Genomic DNA, 7199 nt, shown 5'->3' with positions numbered 1-7199 from the left:
ATCAATACAATTTGAATAAAATAATTCTTCATTTAACTTTTACATAAAACATGGCGAAAACAAAATCCCACTCAATAGGAAGCGATGGTGCGGTAAGGTGTAAAAAATATAATTTATCTTATTTTTTTTCTATATTGTTCAGTTAAACAATATCTCAATTATTATTACAATTTGTTCTATATGTTTAAGTCTCTTTTTCGTGCATCCACGCCCTCGTTTAAGGAATTTTTCTAACTGACCATTTTTCGTGAGAGAAAAAGAGTTGAGCTCGCCTTCTTAAATATTTCTTTGTTTGTAATCAAGCACAAAGCTGCTCAATGGGCTACCTGTGCTCTGCCCACCATGGGTATCGAAATCCGGTTTCTAGCGTTGTTAGTTCGCAGACATACCACTGTGCCATTGGGTGGGGGTGGGGGCATCTTCCTGAAGAAAGTTTCTTAAAAAAAAAAAAAACGAGGTTTGGTTTGGTTCGAAATGAATGTTTGTCGTAGAGTACAGTTATTGAAAGAGATTAATGTTCTTTATTCACAACTTAGTGAAAATGCTTAGTGCTTAATCGTTTTCGGACAATAGTTTGTAGTATCGCACGGATTCAAACTCAGCTCGCCAAATACGAAATCCACAGTTCTATCGCAAGGCCAATCCGCACCTAGTTTCGTAGCTAACACATGGACGATATGTTCAAGACGATGCGGATGAATATTGGACAACTTTACCGGGAGTCTAACTACGCAAGGCTTACTAGACATTTGAGTATTAATGGAGGATTGAATTAAAACAAAATAACAAAACACGAAGTTGAATTTTGTGATTTAATTATTCTCTTTTGCTAACCAATACTTTTATTCTGACACTGACCAACTCCAAAGTTATCACTGACAATTTGCATTTTATCATTGACCAAAAGGATCGTCACTGACCGTTTAAAGAGTCTTTGCTTCTTGAGATTGATCTCGTTTTGCAAAATGATACCAGTTGGAAGAACTGGATGACTTGAAGCACAAATAGTTGCCTTCTTGCTATGAATGATTGCGTTTTGAAACATAATTCTAGTCGGATAAAACTGGATGACTTGGATCACAAATAGTTGCCTTTTTGCTGTGAATGATTGCGATTTGAAACATGATCTCAGTCGGAAGAACTGGATGACTTGAATCACAAATAGTTGCCTTCTTGCTGTGAATGACTGCGATTTGAAACATGACCCCAGTCGGAAGAACTGGATGACTTGAATCACAAATAGTTGCCTTCTTGCTGTGAATGACTGCGTTTTGAAACATGATCCTAGTCGGAAGAACTGGATGACTTGAATCACAAATAGTTGCCTTCTTTCTATGAATGATTGCGTTTTGAAACATGATCCCAGTCGGAAGAACTGGATGACTTGAATCACAAATAGATGCCTTCTTGCTATGAATGATTGCGTTTTGAAACATGATCCCAGTCGGAAGAACTGGATGATTTGAATCACAAATAGTTGCCTTCTTGCTATGAATGATTGCGTTTTGAAACATGATCCCAGTCGGAAGAACTGGATGATTTGAATCACAAATAGTTGCCTTCTTGCTGTGAATGATTGCGATTTGAAACATGATCCCAGTCGGAAGAACTGGATGATTCGAATCACACATACAACACAAAAGAGTTAGTAAAAAAATCACAAAAGTGAAAATATACTAGAAATAATTGTTTGCAGAGCTGTGTTTAACTTCTATTTCAAATTATTATAGATAAATATTAATGATAATAAAGTTATAAGATCTGGTTATTTGAAAAGAAGTTAGAAAAACAGATTCTATGTTTATGCAATGAATTATTAATTATCACAAACTCAAGCTGTAAATTTATACGGACTAGATCTATAAAACTTATTTTTATAGTCATTGTGATGTATATTTATTTTAATCTTTGTTGGTCTGAGATCAGAAACATGATCGAAATAAACTGAATGCAGTTAATGTGATTTTAATGAAAGTTTAATTAAATCTACAACCCAGAGAAAACAAAACTTTAAGGAATCTCACATAATAGTAATACTATATTTTCATTAGAAGCCGGTACCTTGTTTTTAGTGTTACGCCTAATTGAGTAAGAATAACACGATTGTTTTCCCAAACAAGCAGATATTCTAATTAATCGCATTTCGTTGATGTGAATTGGACAATAAGCTTTCAATATAAAGGTTTTCAAGTACTATTATTTGGTAGTTGCTGGAGGCATAGGAGTGATAAGTAGGAGAAATGGGGGGGGACACGTTTCCCCTACATATCAAACGTACTAGTACTGAATCACAAACAATCATCCTCTATATCTACACCTCTGGGTGGAAGCATGTTATAAGTTAAAAACTGCGAGTATTTTGCTATGTTTTTCACTGAGGTAACTTGACCCCCCCCCCCCACCTCCCTTGGCTCACCGACGGGTCCAACACTGTCAACCAGCAGGCCCATGAGAGCGGCAAAAAATGTGTACGAATTGTACTAAATTTGTACTGAACGTTTAAGCAAACGTTAACCGCGCCTTCAATCACTTACGCATTACGCCCCCCCCCCTACCACCTTAGAAAAAAAAAACTTGTAGAAACGCTCTCCACTGGTCTTCTTTTGAAAGTAAAATTTAGTCGTCAGAGAATGTGCATGATAGGAGATAATTTCTCGGAAAAGGGGCCGAAGGCTGTCTGGAGGGGTCACTTGTTTTAAGACTTGCACCACGATACAGTAGTGTGTTGTCTGTCAATAGACACTAAAATCACGTCACATAAGGTATGCTTAACGTTGCAATTTGTACTGTTATGACGTCAGTAAACCGTGCCTATGCCATGGATTTCGAGAAGAATTATGCATTCTGTAGACTATAACACAGCATTACATATGAGCTTCAAAAGCAAGAAAGAGAAATATTTCTTACTCTTAACTTTGGTTTTATTTACTCTTCAAACAGAACACTTTCGGGGACCTTGCGGAAGTACATCTAGTCTTAAGTCCAATTATAGCTTGTTTGCCTCGTTACTTTTTCTTCCCTTAACCTGCTCGATATTATGTTCTAATTTTATAATGCTTTTTAGATTTTTATAACATCTGTGTTAATTAATAAGAACAGACAAATTTCAACACTTGATTTAAATTTACAAGTAATGCACTCATCCTGTATAGGGAAAACAAATCCAAGTTAGAAATGCTGAACGTTAGATACGTTTATTCTTTTTGAAAATACCATGTTTTGTGCTTTGTTTCAAGAAACATAATTTATCCAGATTAATAATAGTGTAACGCTGTCGCTTTGAGGCGGAGAGACATCGTGCAGTCTTCATCTGTTATTGCTGACATTCTAGTTTCGATGACAGAAGTGTTTTTTCCGTAACTTAATACATTTAATGAGCGAGTTTGGTGCCCTACCAGAAACAAGTTACGTGTTTAAGATTCAACATGTGTGTCACCTGTTAAAACTCAACCTTGCGGGCTTATAAAATATATTGATAACTAGATATCATGATTCACTGAGCAAGTGCTGTGGATAAAATAATAATAAAAAAGTCAACTAACAAAAGGGGGCGTGACATATGCCAATTCTTCCGTGCCGTCGCTACGACAACGGAAGCCTAGAGATTATTGTATTAAAGTCATAAATCGATAGTGCGCGGTTGTTTGGACTGAGTTTTTAGAAGAGTTCGTGCCATAATGATTGAAAGTAAAATACACCCACATGTTTTCACAAAACTGTAAATTTTCAATCTTCGTGTTTCTATATACTTATTATTTAAGAATGATATATTAAGTGATTACACTGGATAAAAATATTCTCCGTAACAGCGTCCAATGTCTTGTAGAAACGAAATTTGTAAGTGTACAGTAGTCAAGATAAGAACTGTTACTTACCGATTTTTAAGCAATTAGGTGGGTTTCGTCTCCGACATTAACATATAGATTTTTTTTCCCGCTTGTCCTAAAAATACCGTTCTTTTTTCAGGCCAAAAAAGCACAGGCTTTACCAGGTGGTCAACAGTTTTATTAAATGTTGTGGCAATGAACATTTACATTCACTATAATATTCATTAATACTGCTACTTAAATACCCAACAGTACTAACATATTTTCCCAAGTTTAATCATAGAAAGACGATCTCTACTATAATAAGTGCAGCCAGGTTTGATATTGGATGACTGAGTAGTTGGATTTACACCATTATAAAACCTATTTCTTTACAAAAATATCTTAGCCAACAGTGGTATTTTTAGACTATAACGGTGGACGAAATTTAAAGACTATTGGGCTAAATAGGATGTATTTGAAAAAAGGTTGCATTAATTATCAATCCACAGAACTTATGAATAGAATTATATTAGCCACCGTACTGAACGACAATCTATATGTACGATGTTTTGATAATGTGTATTGAACTATATGATTTTTTCGTAAGCTCTTTATCGAAAACTAGGCCATTTTTCAAGAATTACGTAATCTTTATTGTGCAGAATCTCTCTCCGTGATAATTCAGGTCCTCTTAAGACGAAAGAGAACCGAAAAGACGAAAGAATGGTTAAAGTAAGTACGCAATGTTTGCTACTCCCCTGTTGCCATGTAAACCATCTGCTTAAGGGATAATAATGGTCTAAAACTTAGTGTTGGCAAACACTATTCTTCGTACAAGAGTCCTTCACCAATGTGTTTTTCACTTTCAGCTTTTCATCCCGTCACCTAAAGGCTCTGAAACTTGCCTACTCACTTTATGTTCTTCCTGGGTAGGTAGTATATATGTGTGATGTAAATAGTTCGCGTTTATACACACACACACACGAGTAGAACTGTTTACCGTCTCACTTCACGGACCTGAGAAGCTGCCACTCGTGTGTACATCAGTCTCGACATTTGATACATTTTATTCAGAGAATAACGACTTCCGCTACCTCATAACTTAGCTCTATAGTGGTCACTTCCGGCTGGCCTGTCATTGTTACAGTCTTCCGTGTGCTGGTCACTGCAAGGGTCAGTGACGTTTCGTGAGTAAACAAACATATATCCAGTCACCATTTAAGCGTTGGTCACTGTGCAACTTTCAAAAGTCTAGATCTACACCCAGATAATCTAAGTATACGCCAAAATGGCAGTCACTAAAACAGAAAGTTGTTGGAATTATTTAAACAGATGTATTAGCTAGTCAAGCACAAGATGATTTCACGTGCTGGACGTACCGCTACCATACAACACACTTCCTTCAGCCGTTTTTAAAATATCTTTTTTGGGTTGCATGTAGCGATAAGATCTATGGACTTAGCATACAAGATTGATGTGCTATCCATCTTTACTACAGAGCTTGCTTACAAATTGTGCATTTACTAAACACAAAGACTGCTATCTTTTCGTTGATCTAGGGTAGATGATCCTTTAGGATAAAGACGCTGAGTGCTGGAAACTGGGAGGATAGTTAAACACGGTGAGGGGGTGAAGAGCTGTTTTCAAACAATTTGCGCATAAAGAATTCTACTTTTCTAAAGTAAGTGAATAATCGGAACGTTTCTCTCTCTCTCTCTCTCTCCAGAGTCAGCCTCATAAGTGTACATTCACCACCGTTTGTTTTGAAAAACACACATCTATATAAAACTTTCACGTTGGAAACTACACATTAAACTATTGTTACTAATATTGAGTCTTCGCTGTCAAGTACTTACGTTTAGCACATCAATAGTCTTCACTTTAAGAACTCTGACGTAAGGGTCATCGGTCACTACAGTTGTTCAGAGCCTTTTATATGAAGAAAAGTCGCAAAATGAAACAGGTCTGTTAGATGATAAAACATTTAAACAGCTTCTATTATGTAAGTAAATGTTTAGTCCAAATATTTCAAGCTACTAGATCAATTAAAACTTAAGAAGCTGTATAAATACCTGAAACTCGAGGAAATATAATTGTACAAACGTACGCTTGTACTAATATCGTACAGAGGTTAAGTACGCTATACTACACTTGATGCTTCGTTTCAACAAAGTCATCAATAGCAACCTTCTACTTTTACTAGTGAAAGTGGAAAGCCCCCCCCCCCCCGAATAAGCAATGAAAAAGAAACACTGAGCAGATTAAAATACCTTCTATAAATGATCGCGTAATCAAACATTGTGCTCTGAATAACCTAGTTATTTATAATATATAGTAAATGGTGGTTGCAAAAAAATAGATCCTATACTTAACATTTTAAAAACTACTTGTCTTAGGTGAACTAAATTTCAGATAGCTTGGACATGTATAAATTCATTTATAAGTCTTGAGATTCTCAGTGTTTTTCTGTTGACATTTTGTTTACAAATATAGCAATTTTTTCTAATCCCCCTTTATTTAACTCATATTATTTACTAAATTGTAAGTTAAATAAATTCCCAAACATTTATTGATAACAAAATTAAATAAAGACAAAAAACATTTTCTGAGCAACATCTTGAGAATTTTGGATAAGTCAACCAGCGTTTTTGTTATTTATTTCGGATGCATTGGTGTTTTTTTTTGTATTATAAATACAAGTTACTAGCATATGCATGTCAAAAACATCTCTGGTTTCTCCATAATATCGTAATCCCAACTTGTTTAACTGCTTGCTAATTACGGTAGGATTGTGTGGTTCTCTTAACTTGCAGTCAAGTCTTTTTTTTCTCTTCTAGTTCGTAATATTTAAACATTTTGCGTCTGTTTTTGGATATCCATAACGTAAAGATTCTTTAGAATTATTTAATAATTGTTTAAAGATAATTCTCCCTCTCATTTAAGATTGTTATTTCAATGTAAGTGATGTGTTTTTCAGACAAACTGAAAAAAGACGGTGTTCAAGATAAATAACTTGCTATGAAAGTCACACGAAAATCGCAAAGTAAATATAAAACTCTCAGATGGCGCATTTGAAAAACACTCAAAAAATTTTCCAGGTCAAAAGTTTAATTCTCTGTCGAAAATATTGTACCATCTGTCAAATTCGTGGTTTTTCTTCCAACTGTTTCCCGATAGAGCTTTAATTATAGAAATGCCCATACTTAACACTTTTAATGACATATTGATCACCATACATTCAAGATTTTGTTTTGAATAGTGCACGTCTTCCTAGAACCAACAACAACACGTAAAGTGTGATTCCTATAGTTTTTGTGCTCACTTTGGCTGATCGGGTTGCAGTGTTATTTGGATTAGTCTTTGTGAGATTAGTTTGTTTGTTTGTTTTTG

This window comes from Limulus polyphemus, unplaced genomic scaffold (assembly GCF_000517525.1).
Source record: "Limulus polyphemus unplaced genomic scaffold, Limulus_polyphemus-2.1.2 Scaffold1489, whole genome shotgun sequence".
Taxonomy (NCBI): domain Eukaryota; kingdom Metazoa; phylum Arthropoda; class Merostomata; order Xiphosura; family Limulidae; genus Limulus; species Limulus polyphemus.
This window is presented reverse-complemented; position numbering follows the sequence as displayed.